This window comes from Melospiza georgiana, chromosome 30, assembly GCF_028018845.1.
Source record: "Melospiza georgiana isolate bMelGeo1 chromosome 30, bMelGeo1.pri, whole genome shotgun sequence".
NCBI classification, from domain to species: domain Eukaryota; kingdom Metazoa; phylum Chordata; class Aves; order Passeriformes; family Passerellidae; genus Melospiza; species Melospiza georgiana.
In genome coordinates, this window is record NC_080459.1 from 984,804 (window position 1) to 1,003,794 (window position 18,991).

Genomic DNA, 18,991 nt, shown 5'->3' on the forward strand with positions numbered 1-18,991 from the left:
GGCAAGGGTCATTGAACTCTGCCCTCTGTACCCTGTGGTATCTTTTGCTTATGCGCTATTATTGGAACCAAATCATCCCTTATTTATATATTTTCTAAACTATTTAATTAAAATTGCTGCTACCTTAAATGTTGTTTGGGTTTTTTTTTTTCTGATGGGATAATTGGGCAAACATAACAATGAGAAAGATGAGGGTGAAAAAACCTTCTAAATGTTTTGACAATAGAAAGGTTCAGCTGTGTCATTTTGCTAGTACATTAAAGTCTTAAAAAGCAGTCAGGTATTCCTTTGTCCAGTGTTATGAATTTATTAACAGGATTTGTTACAGTTGTCCCTCAAATACCCCAAATAAAGAGAGTTGAGTGCTTAGATTCCATGGAAAGCCATCAGTTAATAAAAGTAGTGTTGTGTTTTTTAGTAGTTCTATAGTAAGTAGTTAGTAAAAGAAGTCATTGTTCTGCCAATGGATGCTGATCCCTGATGTGTTCATGCTGGTTCCATGGAAAGGCGAATTTTTAGTAATGGGCTGTTGGAAAACTGGTGTTTTCTACTGGTAGCTGGTACAAACACATTGCTTTTTGTGGAAGAAATTGAAGCAACCTAAGCAGCCTGCTCCTTCTTGTCCACCTATCCTAAAAGGAGATCCATGCAGGTTAAAACATGAAACAAACCTCGAGGCTCTGGGCTTGTACTGCAGGCTCTCCTGCCTCTCCCCACAATCAGCGGAGGAACAGCCAGAGGACACTGCAGTGTTCCTCAATGCAATGATGGGAGCAGAAGCCAGGCAGGAGCAGGGCTCACACAGGGCTGAGCAGGGAGTAGAGCCTCGTGGCTCTAGGCCTGTTCTGCAAACTCCCCCACCCCTTCTTTCTCCCATAGACAGAGAGGAACAGCACCTTGAAGTGACCACGTCCCTCGAGGAGATAGACTCAGCGTAGACAGCCGCCATGTCTGACAGCAAACAGGAGGGCCTCTTTGCCAGGGAGCCAGGTGAGGGCAAAGCAGCCCTCTGACAGCCTGGCCCAGGGGCTCTTGTGGCAGCAGGCAGCATGGGGATCAGAGCGGAGGCAGGGGGAGGCAGGAACTGCTCGGCCATGCTGGGGCTGAGACCCTCCTTCCTGCCCAAGTGGGGCCCAGCTGGGTCAGGGGGCAGCTCCTGGGACAGCCATGCCCACAATGGCCCCTGCTCTGCAAGGGCTCCAGCCCTGCCCATCAGCCAGGCAGGGACAGAGAAGCCTTGGGGCTGATGCTGCTGCAGGCTCAGAGCCCCGCAGAGCTGCTCATGCCCGGTGCCATTGGCTCTGTCCCCTGCAGCCTGCATGCTGTGTCGCCGTGCCGAGGCTGACCCGGACATGTGTGGTGACAAACTGCAAACGGGTGGACTCTGTGCCCACGTGTTCTGCATGGTGAGTGGCTCCAGGTGCTCCCTCCACCTTTGCAATGGGCAGCTCCTGCTGCCCTCTCCTCATCAGCTTCTCCCCTTGGCTGCAGTTCTTCGCCACTCTACTATTTCAGCAAGAGATGGACCGTGGGGGACTCATGGACTTTCTCCCTCAAGATCTCCTAACTGCAGTGCGGCGGGCGGCACAGAAGGTGAGAGCCTGACAAGAGCAGCAAGATTTGTGCCTGGTGAGGTTTGCCAGAGCTTAGCCCAGATAGTAGGAAAGAAAGGCCAGCCCAACAGCAGGGACTAAGTCTGGCTCCCAGCAGCTCTGGCACTGAGGCCCTGGCACAGCAGCCTCCCTCCTCCAGCAGGCGGCTCTGTGGGAGCCGGCAGCGGCCACGTCCTGCACCCTGCCCGGAGCCCTGGGGCTGCCAGGGAAGGCCTCGAGGCTGCTGCTGCTGCTGCTGATGGGGCTGCTTGGCTCTTTCCAGCGCTGCTGCATCTGCGGCCAGAGCGGGGCAACCATCATGTGCTGCACGGAGGACTGTGACAGATGGTTCCACCTTCCCAGTGCCAAGGAGGCCGGCTGTGTCAATCAATATATTAGCCCCTACAGGTACTGCCTCTCCCCTTCTGGTCATCACTGGTGAAAGATCCAGCATTTCTCACTTTGCCCATCCCTTTGCCCCCAGCTCCTTCTGCCCTGAGCACCGTCCAGAGCAGGAGGTGGAGGCGACTCCTGGGTCGGACACCGTTTGCCCTATCTGCATGGAGCCTGTGGAGGACAGAAAGACCTTCACAACCCTGGTGTGCCCAACGTGCAAAAGAGCCTGGTTCCACAGGGACTGCATCCAGGTAGGAGCCCTCCCCTCAGCCCCAGGGCACAGCAGGTGCTCAGCAGCAGCGGCAGCAGGGCCTCGCTCACCCTGCCTGTGTTTGCCCTGCAGGGACAGGCCTTGCGTGCTGGTTTTTTATGCCTCCAGTGCCCCCTGTGCAGAGACAGTGAGGCATTTCTTGTCGAAATGTTCATCTTGGGGATCCGAATCCCCATCAGGTTGGTGTCCTTCTGCCTGGCCCACCAGCCAGGAGGGTGCAAGTGCTGTGCTGTGCCAGGCCCTGCCCCAGGAGCCCTGGCCCTATCCTGTCCCGTGAGGCTGGGCTTCAGCTTCACGCCCAACTTGGAAAAGCACTGGAAAAAGAGCTGGGACACCCTGGACCTCCATGAGGGAGAGCAGCAGAAATTCATCATCTCTTCCTTTCTCCATCAGAGAGCCAACATGGGAGGACAACGATGCCTTTGCGGAGCTAGGAGCAAGGCACAGCCAGTGCAGTGCCAGGGATTGCCTTTACCCTGGAGGCAGGGAGGAGGCAGAGGAACAGGGGTAAGTTGGGAAGCTGCACCTGGGGCTCTGCAGGGAACCTGTGTCTCGGCAAGGGCTCAAAGCGGGAAGAACCAGAAGCACTTGGCCAGACAACCACGTGCTGGTACACTTTGTTCTCAGTGCTATGAACCTGTTTGCCTCCCCAGGCCCTGGGAATTGCTCCTGTGCTCCTCCTGTGCTGCTGAGGGCACCCACAGGGGCTGATCTGGCCTGAGAAGCAGCACACACATATGGGAGTGTGACACCTGTGCTGGGCTCGGAACATGTATGAGTCAAAGTCCCCGGTGTCCCTGGGCTGGGGGCAGTGCCCAGGCTGGGCTTGGCAGAGCGCAGCATCCACTGCTGGAGGGCTGGGGGCACTGCTCTGGCCTGGCCTGGCCTGGGCCTGGTGATCTTTGACATTCCTGCTTGCCCTTACAGCCTTCAGGGATGAGTCAGAGCTCAATGGCCCCAGGCCAGCCAGACAGTCAGGACTGCAATCTGCTCATGGCTCCTCAGAATCTGAGGCCATCAGCCCCAGCTCCTACACCCCTGTGCCATTGGTGCTGGTTTCCCCATCTCCATCTCCAGAGATGGGCAGCCACAGCAGGCCCCAACATGCAGCATGACAGCAGGCGCTGCCATCTTCCTCACTGGACACCAGCAGCATCAGCAGATCAAGGTCAACATGCAGCACGTCCCCTGACCCTGAGGACAGGGTCTCTTCCAGACATGCTGGGCCTGGCCGCAGGCAAAGCCGCTCTCGTCGGCGAAGTTGCGCCCAGAGTCCACCTGTCCAGTCCAGTAGCTGCCATGAGAGGAATAGTGGGACAAGGCCAAGGGCTGAAAGGCCCAGGCGAAGGGGAGACACCATCACGGACATCCCCCAGACGCAGGTGCTCCCGCCAGCAAGGCTGGGCCCAGAGTCTACCTGTCCGGTCCAGGAGTCGCTGTGACAGGAATAGTGGGACAAGGGCAAGGGCTGAGAGGCCCAGGCAAAGGGAGACATGGTCAGGGCCATCCCCCAGACACAGGTGCTCCCGCCAGCAAGGCTGGGCCCAGAGTCCATCTGTCCGCTCCAGGAGTTGCCATGGCAGGAGCAGCAGGACAAGGGCAAGGGCTGAGAGGCCCAAACAAAGGGACACATCATCGGGAATGCCCCCCAGACGCAGCCGCTCCCGCCAGCAGCGCCGGGCCTCGACTCAAACTGTGCGGTCCAGGAGTTGCCAGGCAGGAGCAGGAGGACAGCAGCGAGTGCTGAGAGGCCCAGGCGTAGGGGGACATGGTCCGGGACATCCCACAGGAGCAGCCAATCCCACCAGCGACGTCGGACCTCAACTGGGACCTCCAACAGCAGCACGTAGCGCCGTTGTCTTTACTCTCTAGGCAATGTGTTCCTTGCTGGAAGTGAAGGTGAGAACGGTCGCTGCAGGGACCCTGAGATGTGCAGCTCTGTGAGCAAACCATATTAGCTCTTGATGTTTCTACTGGCAGGAAGAAGTCTGGGCTAAATACCTTGATTTCTGTGTAACTGTGTATTCAGTGAAAAGTCACTTAAGGATGTGACTAATTAAAAAGGACTCTTGTTCCTGCCTTTAGACTTCAACCTCAGATGTTTCCCCACTGCTTACCCTTGATAATGAACCACTCCTTAATGGGCTTGGATATGCTTAGGGAGACATTCAGAGCAAGGTGGCTCTTAGGGAAGCTGCGTCTGAAAAGGACGTGTGCTGTGTTGCTATCCTTGAACAATCTCATTTCGGTAATGCCAAAAAAAAGAAGAAAGACAGTGAGACACTGCCTCAAGTGTCTGAAGACAACTTTTACAATATTGCTGTGGATTTGAAAGAGGTCTTTCGAAGAACAAACCAGAATAGATTGAGGAAATACACTGGCACAAAGAGGATGCACAGGACTCTGCCCCAGATGACCATTTGGGACCTTTGCCTGAGAACGACGCAGCTCAGGAGACGAGTTCTTTCAAGTTTTCTTTTTCTGGAGGCACAGAGGAGTTGGGCATCAAAGAAGGTAACAGCAGAACCCTTCTAACGGTGCCATTGCTAAGGAAGAGCTTCTGGCAGGCACTGTAGGGCAATATGGTGTAAAGAAGGTCAGGATCCAGGGGATTTTCAGCAGCAGAAGTCAATAATTAGGCAGAAGCATTTTGATCTTCATTTCTGCTTGCCAGGGTTGTGGTAGATTAGTGAGAGGTACCTCAAGCTTGCATCTTAGGAATTCTGAAAGGTGTGCTATGAGAAGGCATTGGGGTTTTTGCTGAGTGGTGAAAAAGCTTGTTCTCATGCCCTGAATTCCTCAAACAGGGAAAAAGGTGACACACCAGTTATATCAAGTTTCATAGAACCCAACAAGTTTTTAAGGAAATGTGCGTTAATGTAGAGGGAGGAGCAAAGTCCGAGAGCAGACCCCAAGATCCATGAACATTCTGTTTGTTACTGAATACTACTCTTGGGCCTTTAGAAAAAGGAAAAGGAATGACACATGATCATTGGGGTGTCCTAACCTTAGATAAAATGAGGCCGTCTGAAATGAAGATGAAACAACATTAACTCGATTCCCAGTCATGCAGGAGAGAAAAGAAACCCCGTGAAGTTATCCAAAATATTAAAAAACCCAAGGCAACAGCACAAAGCAATGAGCTCCCCACACTTGTGCTGAACTGAGAAGGTATTCAGTGTCTTCTGAATGCAATGAGAAATGTTTAAGAATACATAAGGGATCCCTGGAACAAAGTGGAAAATACTGGAGCAGAGATGTAGCTTAGAAAATCTGGCAGGGGCAGATTCTGTCCTTCCTAAATCTGTCTTCTCCACTGTAAGTATTTCACTTGAAAGGAGGAATTTTTCCTGACCAGTAGAGGAATAATCTGGTTTTGGCTTTTTTTCTCTATTGGTGCTGTCATTGCAGAGCCTTACGCACTTGGGACAATAAAGCCAGTAAAAGCCACATGGCAAGAGGATCCACGTTTCCAGGACAGCAGTTCTGAGGGTGACGATGAGCCTGAGATGTCAGAAATTGAACAGGACCAAGAAATGCAAGTTCCATTTCTCTTTGTTGTCTACTTGGCTGTAGTAGTTGGATGCTGTGGGAATATTAATAGCAGCACTCAGGGAATGGGAAACTGACATTTCACACCTCTGAGCAATGAAAGTCATCTTGGAAAACCGTTTGTGCTGCACAGAGTCAAAACTCCCAGCAGCCCATTTGATGTGAAGTTGAATATGGAAAGTAAGAGTAGAGCACAAGAAATTAACTGGGTCATTTTGGTTTGACCAACTCCAAACTGAATTTGGCTAAAAGCCAAAGACACAGTCAGTTTTCTCTTTAAAAGAGGGTTTTGTGAAATAAAAAGCTCTATTCGGTTCCTAGGGAATAAAGCTTTTCAATGTATGCCATTTCTCTGAAGCAGTACAGGTTTTTAACTTGTGTTCATGGAATTTGAAAGTACAATTTAGGATGCTCAAATCCCTTCGTCCTTTTCTAGGTTTCTTTCTTTACCACGCACAGAAAGTGCTAGAGTTTTTTTCCTTCTCCAAAGATGATGAACGCCTAAGAGTTATGACAGAATTTCTTCACCCTCTTTTATGTTTTTTTTTTCCTTTTAAACACTTCCTGTAATTCAATGAGGAGGAAAAAATGCTGCCTAGTTATCAAAGTTTTCTAGTCAAAATTTGCCACCTTCACTTGTGATCCAAGTTGTGGCAGAATCCTGTGAGAAAGTCCAGGCAAAATAAAGGTCAAGCAGATTTCTGGCTTTCTTTTCTTTTAGACAATTACTGAATAGGAATCTGGAATTTTAGAGTTTACCAAAGTCTTGATCACTTGACAGGTTACATAGACATTTTGGATCCTTTCAGGTATTTAAATAATCTTTATCTTTTTCCTTTCTTTCTGGTGTTACCGTTAGAAATAATGAGTGTTCTTGTCAGCCACATATGTCCCTGTGGTTCTTTGTCCTAACGAATCTGGGGCTTTCTCTTCAGAATCAGTGAATTTTGTATTTAGAAACAAAGAAAACAACATCCAAAGGAAACATGCACAGTCCCCAAAATCTGAACAGGCCACCAAAACAATTGCTGGTTAGATTTTGTAGAATAGAGTCTTAAGCTTAAAGGATGTGCCTTCCATGAGACTGATTCAATAACTCTGCTGAAATGCACTGTTGTGTTCACACAGTTACCAGCCTGCAATCTTCCAGGCAGCCTGATTTACAGGGTGTGTTGAAATGGAGAGCTCAGACCTCAGCAGGCCTCAGTTCTGGGGGAAGATGTGGGGTGCTGGTGCTGAGCTTCTAATCCAACAGCTGCAATTTCAGTGCAATTCAGATTGCAACCTGTTGAGGAAAACTGCTGCTGCCTTTGATTGTTCTTAGCACACCAGGCTGCAGTAGGGAACATTTCTGCTGGAGCCAAGGTCTGGTGGGGGCAGGAGAACAGGAAGGATGTGAAGAATTGATTTCTGATTTTAGTGCTGTGGTGGTCAAGATTGTTAGAAGCAGCAGCACAATCACAAGTGTTTAAGGCTATTAGTTGGATGTTTCTTTTGTGCAGAGGGTCCACAGTTACTTTGTAGATTAGTAGAAGTCAGTGAAGAAAAAGAGGGTTAGGAAGACAGACGTAGATTATTGCTTGAGGTGAGTATGGAACATCTGTTCCCTGCTAAGTCTAGGTGAAAGCTGAGCATGGGGAGGGATTGCAGGTATGAATGTGCATGCAAAATTAAGTCAGGACCTCGAGAAGAGCTTTAAATTTGTAATGAAAAGGGAAGAGAAATTTTTTAGTGTAGAAGTGTGTATAACATCATGTTGTGTGGTCCAGTCAGGTAAACCACTACATCTTTGTATGTTACAGGAGCAGCTACTTAAGTGTATGTAAGGATAGTGAATGTAGAGACTTCTCCTCATAGTGGATTCAGGAACTTCTCTGAAGAATTTGTTAGATTTTCATTATTTTCTGGAACGCCAAAGGAAGCATTAGGATACCCTACAGGAAGTGCAAGCAAACCAATTAAGTTTTTACTTCTTAGAAGTAAGTCACATTTGTTCCTTGAAGGAGTTACCAAACAAGGTTACTTTCAAAATGCTTTCAAAGGTCTAACAGGGATCAATATCAGCAAACCCTGTTAGGCCGTGTTTGGGAGCTGGGACTGAGGCTCTCATGCCCTGGGGAGCCATAGGAAGGCTCCAGACCTGAGTGTGCGGCCAGGCCGGGGCCATTGAGCTGCAGCCCATCCCTGGTGGATGCAAGCGCAAGCAGGAATGCCAAGGGATCCCAGGGCTGGGCCAGGCCAGGCCAGAGCAGTGCCCCCAGCCCTCCAGGAGTGGATGGGCTCTGCCAAGCCCAGCCTGGGCACTGCCCCCAGCCCAGGGACAGGCGGGTGCTTTGCCCAAGGGCTGGGCCCAGAGCAGTAGAGCTGTCACAGTCCCAGCTGGTTCTGGTCTGTGTGAGGCCCGAGCAGGGCCCGTGGGTGCCCTGGGTATTGGGTTACCCTTTCCCCATGTTATTAATCTGAATCTGTGATTAAATTAAAAGGTTGAGGGAAAAGCTGAAAAGCTCAAACCACAGTCAAAGTCCAGTGATGAAGTTGTCTTCTTTGAAGAGCTGATGTCTCAGCCTTGAATCTTTGTTGCATCCTTGGAGTTTGGTTGTAGAAATGTCAAGTCCAGTCTTTTGGATTTCAGTCCCAACACCAGCACAGGTTTGCTGCATCTCTGTCTGTGTTGAAGCTTTGATGAGCAAATCATCCATGTAGTAGTAGAATCTTGAATCCTGGAAAATTCTGTGAACTGAGGGCAAAACTTGTACAACAAGACATTAGCAGATCATATATATAATGACAATCACATCTTATGACAGGTAAAAAGTCATTTTGATTGGAATCTTTACATATGACAATCCTTTTGTGACATGACCAGCCCAGTGAGAGTATTCACCCATTGCCAGTGGGTACCACAAGTTGTGTCTGAGCACAGTGGAACGCGCTGTTTTTGAAGTTTAACAACAGAGGGTTGCCATTGATGTCAAATAGTGAGTGACAGTATTTAGCAAGATGCCTTCCTTTTCGGCATCGAGGGCAAATAGAAATTTGATTTGATGTCCCACGACAATCCTTTTTGAGGTGCCCTAGTTTACCACAAGCAAAGCAGACAGGCTTTTTATTAGAGTCTACTTGTACAGCATTAACAGTTTTCCCAACGTTTTTCTTGTTTTTCTAAAAGCTTTTCAATTTTATCCATTCGTTGTGTCAAATTGTGTTCCAGTGTTTTTTCCAAAGCATTGACCTGTGAATTTGCAGCATTTTGTGAACCCATAAGTCTGCTGCAAGCTGTTAGCATCTGTGTAATTGTCGGAGGCTGATCAGGCAAAGCTAAAATAATTTTTCTACATTCATCATTAGCATTTACATAAGCAAGATTTTGAATGATATAAGAGTGGGCTTGTTCATCTGGACATTGCCTTTCAACTGCTTGAGTTAGTCTATCCAAAAAAGAACCATAAGATTCAGTTTCACCTTGTTTGATCAGCGGATAAGAGCTTAAATGTGAGCCAGTAAGCTCAAGTGAAAGCAAGGCCTTTCTAGCAGCATCTTTAATGTCTGCTAAAACAGGCCGAGGCAGTTCAGCTGCTTGATTTTCAGGCCTATTGTAAGGTGAATCACCAGCTAATTGAACAACATCTAGATTGGCATAATCAGTATTTGCATATCCTTCAACCAACTTGTTAAGTAGTTTTTTCCATTGTAATTCCCATAGTAAATACTGTGAATTGGTTAAGATCAGAGAGGCCACATTCCTGCAATCAGCAGGAACTAAATCATAAGAGTTAAAAGTGTTTTTCAACACACTATTAAAATAGGGAGAAGAAAATCCACTTTCTTTCAAAGCCTGTTGCAAATCCTTTATATCATGATGATTAAGTCTTTCATATTTTGGATTTCTATAATTTCTTCCATATTTTACTCGTAAAGCAAGATATTGTTTCTTTAAACCTGAATCTTTTTCTAGTTTCTGATTAATGTATGACCAATCCAGTAAATTTAATGGAAAATCAAAATTGTCACTTTGATCAATGATAGTTTTTATGTTACTTTTACTTTTAACCAATACACTTTCTGATTCTGAAAAATCACTAAATCCAAACCTTCCAGGCACTCTGCCCAAATCCAAATTCCTGGCAGGGACACTGTACTCTTGTCCGGGAATTCTGCCAATTCTGGGAACTCAACCAGCTCTGGCAACATGGCCAACTCCGGGAACCTGGCCAGGTCCAGGAATTTGGCGAATGCCGCGTGTTCGGCCAACCTGATCATGAGGACACACCTCCAAATTTTTGGCAGAAACCTCCAAGCAACACACTCCCCTTGGAACCCTGCCATGAAAGGCAGGGGTGGACTCCAACAAACAACACGCCTCCTCTGAAGCCCGGCCCAAAGGGGCCGGGACAGAGGTGTGTTCCCCTGATCCGGGAACAGTGCCACATTGGCCTTTTAACTTTGAGTTTGTTACTTTAGAAAAATTACCACAAGTTTCACATTGTCTCCCTGCCCAGAAAAACTCAAAACTCAGCTGGAGAGCTGCCATCCCCAAATCCAGATTTTAAACTTAGATGGTTTTGTTTTAAAATGCAAGGAATAGGATCATGACATTTTAAATACTCAACCCATTTCCCTTCAGGGTATTTTTGAGAATTATCCATCCTTTCCAAGGACTCCACCCTTTGGATTAAAGCCAATTTTTCTTTCTCTGTATCTATAGATTGACAAACACCAGAAAAACCATGTTTTTGCTTAACTGAAAAAGAGTTCCCATGCAAAAAGAAAATCCATGCAAAAAAAAGAATCTCCATGCAAAACCCCTGCAGCTCCCACCTCAGGCCTAGTAGAATCTAATTCAGTTCTCAGTGTCCCTGCATAAACAATTTTAGGAAGTACAGTCACTTTTTCATTTCCATTTTCTACACATTTTGTCCCTTCCCCCTTACAGGATTCACATATTTTTACATTAACAGAACAACGCGAAGAAAAGTCCGAAAGAGTTTCATTTTTTCCCAGAGAGAGAGAAGAAAGATTTTTTTCAACAGAGTTCAAAGCATTACTTTCAGCATCTGAAACAACATTTGTTACATTCTCTGATACACACACAGTCTCCGGTTCACTGGAATTTAAAGAGACAGAGCCAGAAGCTTTGTTTTCTGAGTCCGAGTTGACCTTATTATTATCAGTTTGTTTAAAACACTCCATCAGAGCTCTAGAAGTCGGCATGAGCACTCTTAAGCTTTCATCTTCTTTGAGAGAGACTAGATTATAAATTCTCCAGTTTATCTGATCCCAAAAATGAAAAGTAAAAGCAGACTGTAAATTTAAATCTTGCGTATTCGCTTTAACCCAGATAAGTAAGTTTTTAAGCTCAGTTTTTGAAACTTCAGAGCAACCTTTTTCTTGCAGCATTGTCTCTAATTGATGAAAAACATCCCATTCAACTTTTGATAAGTTTGTTCCCATTTTTGTTTTCGTTTAACACAAAAAATACCATAACCCAAGCGCTCTCCCGAGATAAGTTACTTACAAATTTCTTGGCTTCGGCGGGAGAGATGATACAGCCCTCTTGATTAACACTTGGGTCTCCAGTGGCCGGGAAAATCCACGATTTTTCTTTTTTCTTCTACTCTACATCCTCTAACGGGGTTTTCCTCACACGGCAGGCACCATTTATTGCGGGGGAAGGGTAGATATAAGTCCAATTGTGTCAGGAACCCATGTCTGAAAAAATGAACCCACTTGCCATGGCAAAACGTCCAAATATGGACAACACTGGACAAATCAGACCAGTAAAGACCCTTTTTTTATTGTTGGCACATCAGTCTCAGAACATTGTTAAAATGGAGACAGGATGTTAACAGCTCGCTGATCCACCAAAAATGTCCAGAGAAGGTGGGGTGATACAAAATGACATAAAACCATATCAGTCTAGATTTCAGCCAATCATACATAGAACAACACATATTGACAAGCATTCTATCCAATCTTATAAAACACATGTAATGGTAGTTAAAACCAAGACTGGTTCATAGGAGAACAAGAACAGAGCTCTATTCATGCTAACCTTCTAAAGATATACATTAAATAACCTTGTTGCCATCCTAAAGCCAATTCTTCAGAGGCCTATTGTTATTTGTCACGTATGCTCTATTGCTTGGGAAACTTTTCTGCTTGCTTGGGAAACTTTTCTGCTGTATCTGCAATGCTAACAAAACTTCAGTCTGAGGTCTATATACTTTTTTTAATCATTTCCTAAAAACCCTCTAACTTTATGGATTCCAACACTGGGCAGTGCAGGAGCAGCACAGGAGCAGTTGCCAGGGCCTGAGGAGGCACAGGGCTCAGCCTCTGCATGGCGACACAGCATGCAGGCTGCAGGGGGCAGAGCCAATGGCACCGGGCATGAGCAGCTCTGCGGGGCTCAGAGCCTGCAGCAGCATCGGCCCCAAGGCTGCTCTGTCCCTGCCTGGCTGATGGGCAGGGCTGGAGCCCTTGCAGAGCAGGGGCCATTGTGGGCATGGCTGTCCCAGGAGCTGCCCCCTGACCCAGCTGGGCCCCACTTGGGCAGGAAGGAGGGTCCCAGCCCCAGCATGGCCGAGCAGTTCCTGCCTCCCCCTGCCTCCGCTCTGATCCCCATGCTGCCTGCTGCCACAAGAGCCCCTGGGCCAGGCTGTCAGAGGGCTGCTTTGCCCTCACCTGGCTCCCTGGCAAAGAGGCCCTCCTGTTTGCTGTCAGACATGGCGGCTGTCTACGCTGAGTCTATCTCCTCGAGGGACGTGGTCACTTCAAGGTGCTGTTCCTCTCTGTCTATGGGAGAAAGAAGGGGTGGGGGAGTTTGCAGAACAGGCCTAGAGCCACGAGGCTCTACTCCCTGCTCAGCCCTGTGTGAGCCCTGCTCCTGCCTGGCTTCTGCTCCCATCATTGCATTGAGGAACACTGCAGTGTCCTCTGGCTGTTCCTCCGCTGATTGTGGGGAGAGGCAGGTGAGCCTGCAGTATAAGCCCAGAGCCTCGAGGTTTGTTTCATGTTTTAACCTGCATGGATCTCCTTTTAGGATAGGTGGACAAGAAGGAGCAGGCTGCTTAGGTTGCTTCAATTTCTTCCACAAAAAGCAATGTGTTTGTACCAGCTACCAGTAGAAAACACCAGTTTTCCAACAGCCCATTACTAAAAATTCGCCTTTCCATGGAACCAGCATGAACACATCAGGGATCAGCATCCATTGGCAGAACAATGACTTCTTTTACTAACTACTTACTATAGAACTACTAAAAAACACAACACTACTTTTATTAACTGATGGCTTTCCATGGAATCTAAGCACTCAACTCTCTTTATTTGGGGTATTTGAGGGACAACTGTAACAAATCCTGTTAATAAATTCATAACACTGGACAAAGGAATACCTGACTGCTTTTTAAGACTTTAATGTACTAGCAAAATGACACAGCTGAACCTTTCTATTGTCAAAACATTTAGAAGGTTTTTTCACCCTCATCTTTCTCATTGTTATGTTTGCCCAATTATCCCATCAAAAAAAAACCCAAACAACATTTAAGGTAGCAGCAATTTTAATTAAATAGTTTAGAAAATATATAAATAAGGGATGATTTGGTTCCAATAATAGCGCATAAGCAAAAGATACCACGGGGTACAGAGGGCAGAGTTCAATGACCCTTGCCACTTCACATACAAGCTTGCCAAGTGAAAATCACCCCTTATATGCCATATGTCAATGCCATCTCCTCCTATTTTCGGTTCGTCACTTTTCTATCTCCGCCTTTATTACCACCTTTACCACACATGCGCCACCACTCGGTTTGGTGGTCGCACAATCTTTGGGGGTCATCACTGATGAAGGCCCTGTAGTCTTCTTTGTTGTCCTTTAATTCACCTTTGGGTTACACATGCCCATCAAATCAGTACAATGTAAGCCAAGACTAAAGTATCAGTGCATCTGCATATCAAAGCAATAAATCCCTTATAATTAGCATTTTCTGGGACCGAACCAGGTTCTTGGTCATTTTTAGCAACTGTATCTTCAACTTCTTTCCTGTGGTACTTGAGAACATCTGCTGGAAAGGAGGGGTGGAGCCCCTCCTCTCCCTCTCTTCTTTGGCCTTACTATTTTTAACTTATTTAATTTTTTTCCAGATATTAGTCACTGTATCAATATTGATTACTGTTTCAATTTTTATCAGCATGAATCATACCTATTTACCACAAATCCCCCATTTCTCTTTTTGATCATTGATTCGTGCTGTATTTAAAAGCATGTGCCCTGATAACCTTTATATTCGTCAAAATTTTGATTCTCTCATTGTCTCCTTTCAGCTTCAAACTTTTCCAGCATTTCTGCTGCTGGCTCGAATTTTTCACACTCTTTTTCAAATTTAGTTAACATTTCTTGGACTATTTCAATCTCTCCAGGTCCTTGTTCTTTTACCTGGGTTGATTTAGCTGTTAGGACCATTATAGATTTTGGTTTTCCTTTTTCTGGGGATTCTGAATCCTGAGACATAGTTGTAATCTGCACTCCCTGAATCACTGAATGAATTAACCTAATAAAACCTGGAATCATACAAGGCAGAAACAGAAGTCCCAGAACTGAACACAACCACATGAACCCTAACTTTTTCCACCAAACACCTCCAAAAAGGTTATCCCACCAATCTGCTTTCAAAATTGAATTCCACTTTTGTATCGGCACATGAGCCACCCTCTTAATTTCTTCTGCAAGTTCTGTGATACCTTCCCCATAATCCTCAATTTCTACAGAACACTCTGATTCATTAAATGTCCTACAAACTACTCCTTTTTCTGCTAACAGATAGTCTAGGGCGATCCTGTTTTGGTACACAAATGCTTGCATTTGTGTATATTGCCTGGCCAACATTTTTAAGGCACCGGAGGTATGATTTGACACCATCTTCACTACTGCTTGGAGCCTTATTAATCTATTCAACAGTTGAATTGGGGTCCTATATCCCCATGACCCATCCTGAGCCCATGTTGCTGGGTCATAATATGCTATAATTTGTTTTGCAAGCCGTTCGTCCTCCTCCCATTTTTGATTCCCTCCTGCTGTTGGAAAATTTAAATTCAAATCTCCTTTATTCCACTGCAGGGTTTCATACAGTGGAGTTCCTAACACATTGCTCCTAGACCTTTGTAGAGAAGGAAGGGTTGTATTACTCCCAAAGTACAGGTTCCTCCCCATTTTTGAGATAACTCACTGTATACTCGTTGCTCCTAAATCCAACATATCCCATCTAAGGCTTTCCATTTCTTATCAGTTTTCTCCAGTTGTTCCCAATAAGACCTCAGGCCGTTGATGGATTGTTAGGGGTTAGTTTCAAGACTTCTGTACCAGCATAAATTAATTGGTTCATCCCATTCACAGTTTATTTCTTTTATTGGTCCCCAATACCCAACGGGGTTTTCACGTCGCCAAATTTTTGAACGATTATCCATATTAACCACCAATGTGGATTTACAAGGAGTATGCCCTACTACTTTATTAAATTTCCTTCCTTCTTGAGTTATACAAATGATTCCAATTACTTGATGGCTTAAAATCCATCCTTCAGGTCTCTTCAGTGTTCCAGAAATTTGGGTGTGGTTCCACTTTAAAAATTGCTCTGGAGCTAAGCTCTCACCTTTCCACGGCCATCTTTAGGCCATTTTTAGACCTCCACAAATCCAACATTTGGATAATTCCAATTCTGTAGCAATCCTTTGCATCAATCCCACAAACAGATTCTTATTCGAGGCTGGCAAATCCCAATCTTTGTAGTACTGTTTTAGCTGTTTATACAATTCAGCCAATTCTGTTGACTCTTTTCTCCTGTTCTTTTCTCTATTTCCCTTTGTTTCTTTTTCTTCTTTTATTTTCTCTTTCCATTTTTCTCTTAGTGCCCGGTTTCCCATGCCTGTACTTGGATCATCTCCATTATCATCTCTTTCAAAACAAAAGAATCTTTCATATTGAGGGTAAATTTGATCACCATGGGGATAAGGAGCTCGTCCATTGTATCCCAAATTTTTCCCTACCCAATACATCTTTCCTTCCTTAATACAAACATCTATAGCACTGCTGTGATTGTAGCAGGCAGAACTAACATAGAGGTGTGTCACAAACATAGATTCCACCTTGTCCTTAATCCACACAGAGTGATTGCAATAGTCACAAATGTTGAAATTGCTGGGACTTGGTTTTTGCCGCGATTGCTTTTTCATTGCCGAAACCCTGTTCAGTGTGGCCTTCTGGCTTTGGCCAACCGCCAGGGGTACCAGAATGATCACAGTGAAAATAATCCTCAGGAAATCTGCCTTTCTACCTTTCTCAAGGGCCCTTGGGTTGCAACCAAGGGCCAAGATGCCAGTCTTCTTGGTAGCAAAGGTAATATCCCGGGATCTGGTGCTTTTAGTTTCCTTGGTACCCATAGCTCCACAGAGTTTGCTTGTCTCCTTTTAAATGCCATTTCCCAGTTCTAGCTTGTTAAAAAGAAATAATTAAAATGAAAAGAACAGGGAAAAGATTAGGCTGGAGTACCATAACCCTGTATTATCCAAAATTTCAGGGATGTGCCAACCACAATAAGATTTTTCTAATTATTTTCTGCTTCCAGGGCAGGGAGCTCATTAAGTCACCACCTCCAATAGGCACACTCTCAGTGCCAATGTGCCCCTGGAATAAACCTATGTTGTGGTGTAGAGACTTCTTCTCTACCACAACTATCAATTTTGAGACACTGGTCTATAATATTATGAGCTGCTCATTCTCTTATTTGTGCTATAGCCAATATAGCAAAAATCAATTGATCTAAGTTCTCTATTAATCCAATTGCTGCTGGAAGGGTCCAGTCTCAAAGTTATCTAAAAAAATCACTACCAGTGTGTTCTATAATTAGCTGACTAAATACATAACCATAGCAAAGCAAGCAAATCAATTGTCTCTCCTTCTCTTCCCTCTTCCTTTCCACCATAAGTTAAAGCAAAGTGTGCAAACAATACATATACAGGGATGACACCCTAAACCATGTTTACCACACTCCCAACATTTTACTTGTCTCTGAGCTCTTGAAGCAACAGGTGTTATCAATATCAGTTTCTGGAATTGCAGTTCTGTAATCAATTCTAATAATGTTGCTGGTGGGTGATCCTGGAGGAGGTCTTCGATCTTTTTAGGCTGTTCCCACCGATTCAGAAGGTCTTTTATTCTTTTTCCACCGGCGTTCTTCTGCCTCTGAGCTCAAGGGAATTGTGGTCGGCAGCCATCCAGGATGCCAAGTTCATTCTTAATAAATCAGGGTTAATATAAATCAACTTAAATCTCACCATATTATCACATTTTTGGAATTACATCTTCCAAGAGTATTTTGGCCACTGTTTGAGCTGTAGCCCGAGCTGCTGGAAATGCTTTAGCCCACTGAGTTAATTGATCTATATAATTAACAAATATTTTCACCAACCCACTTTAAGCAATTCTATAAAATCAACCTGTATCTTTTCAAATAGCCTGTAGGCTGTTTTGCATCCTCCAGAGGGAGGGCTTCTTAACACTTTCTTATTTACCTTTTGACAGGTAAGACACCCCTGGGTAATTTGCTTTCCAATTTCAAATATCCTCATACACCCATAAAATTTTAAAAAGTGATCACAAAAGGCTCTTGTTCCCTAGTGTGTCCGTCTATGCAAGTTATCTAAGATCTAATGTGCCACTGGTTTTGGCATCATAATCCTGCCATCAGGAAAAACTCACTTTCCCTCTAAGCTTAAATGTTGCTCCTAATTTCCTTATAGCTGCCAGTTCTGCTAGCAGAAGGTAAAGTGCTATTTTTTTTGTAAGGTCATGATTTCATTATCTCTTTTTCTAAAGCTCGTTCTTTTTGCTTCTTTGTTGGCCAAATTCTTTCTTTCTAACTAATATTCTCTTTGGGCCCTTTAAAGCTTCAAGTATCTGAATTATCAATCCCCCATGTATAAACCCTTTCCCTTGAGTGTTTATAAGTCCCCTGTCTTTCCAAATTTTTCAAAAAGTATGTACTACACTAAAAGCACATTTGGAGTCTGTATAAATAGTCCCTTCTTGCCTTTTTAGTATTAATAATGTATGAAATAATGCACAAAATTCACAGGCTTGTGCTGACCAGGAGGGACTAAGGGGACCAGACTCCTTTACCCTAAACTTTTCCCACTTCACCTGAATGCCAACTCCTGTCATTAATTTCCAGATTATCATCTTCAGTTAAAGAATAAATTTTAAGTTTTCCTTCACAGGGTTTTATCTGCAAATTTAAGGCTATTATTAGATCTCTGCCTAACAAATTATTCTCGGCCTCTGGTATCAACAATAAATCATTTACTCTAAATTTGTCATCTGTTTCAATTTGCACTCCTTTTATTACAGCAACGGGGAAAGCCTCTCCCGTAATTCCGATTACTGAAACTCGCTCACTACTTATCTCACATGCCTGGGGTAATTTTGTCACTGTCGACCAAGAAACTCCTGTATTGACTAAAAATAAAACTTCACTCTGAGGACCTACTTTTAGTTTTATTATCAAGGCCTCTTCTGGTTGCATTTTGGTCCTCTTCATTAAACAAAACTCTTGACCTCTCTGATTCTCCTGAGAAGTTTTCTCATCTTGCTGTTTCTTTCTGCAATTTTTTTGCAGGTGCCCCTTTTTATGACAATAAAAACAGGTGTGTCCTGCACCCTTCAAAGTGGGGCAAGAATTTTTTAAGTGTCTTTTCTTGTGGCAGGAAAAATGCACAGGTCCTGTGTTCCTAAAAATAGATCCTGAGATCCGCTGCTTGTTTTTCCCTGTAGATGTTTCTGTATTCAAAGCTGCCTGCATTTCTTGAACTGCTGCCACCAAAATTCTGGCATCTGCTCTCTGCTTTTTCTCATTTCTCTTTACAAACACCCTTTGTGCTTCTCTCAGTAACTCTTGAAGTCCTCTGTCCAGCCAGTCTTCTAATTTGTAGCTTTTTCCTGATGTCACTACAAGATCTGGTCACAAACTGAATTTTTAACAGACCCTGCCCTACTGCAGTATCACTATCTATACCTGAATATAATTGCAAGTCTCTTTTTAATCTTTTTAACCATTCTGCTGGCAACTCATATTTTTTCTGATGCTCACTCAAAACTTTTCCTATATTATGTCCTTTAGGCACTGCCCTC

The 18,991-nt window shown here is 44.9% G+C and overlaps 1 pseudogene; it reads left to right on the forward strand.

Annotated features, from left to right (window-relative positions):
* Nucleotides 1-947: 947 nt before the first annotated feature.
* On the forward strand, nucleotides 948-3,374 carry LOC131094593 (PHD finger protein 7-like; annotated as a pseudogene).
* The last annotated feature ends 15,617 nt before the right edge of the window (nucleotides 3,375-18,991 follow it).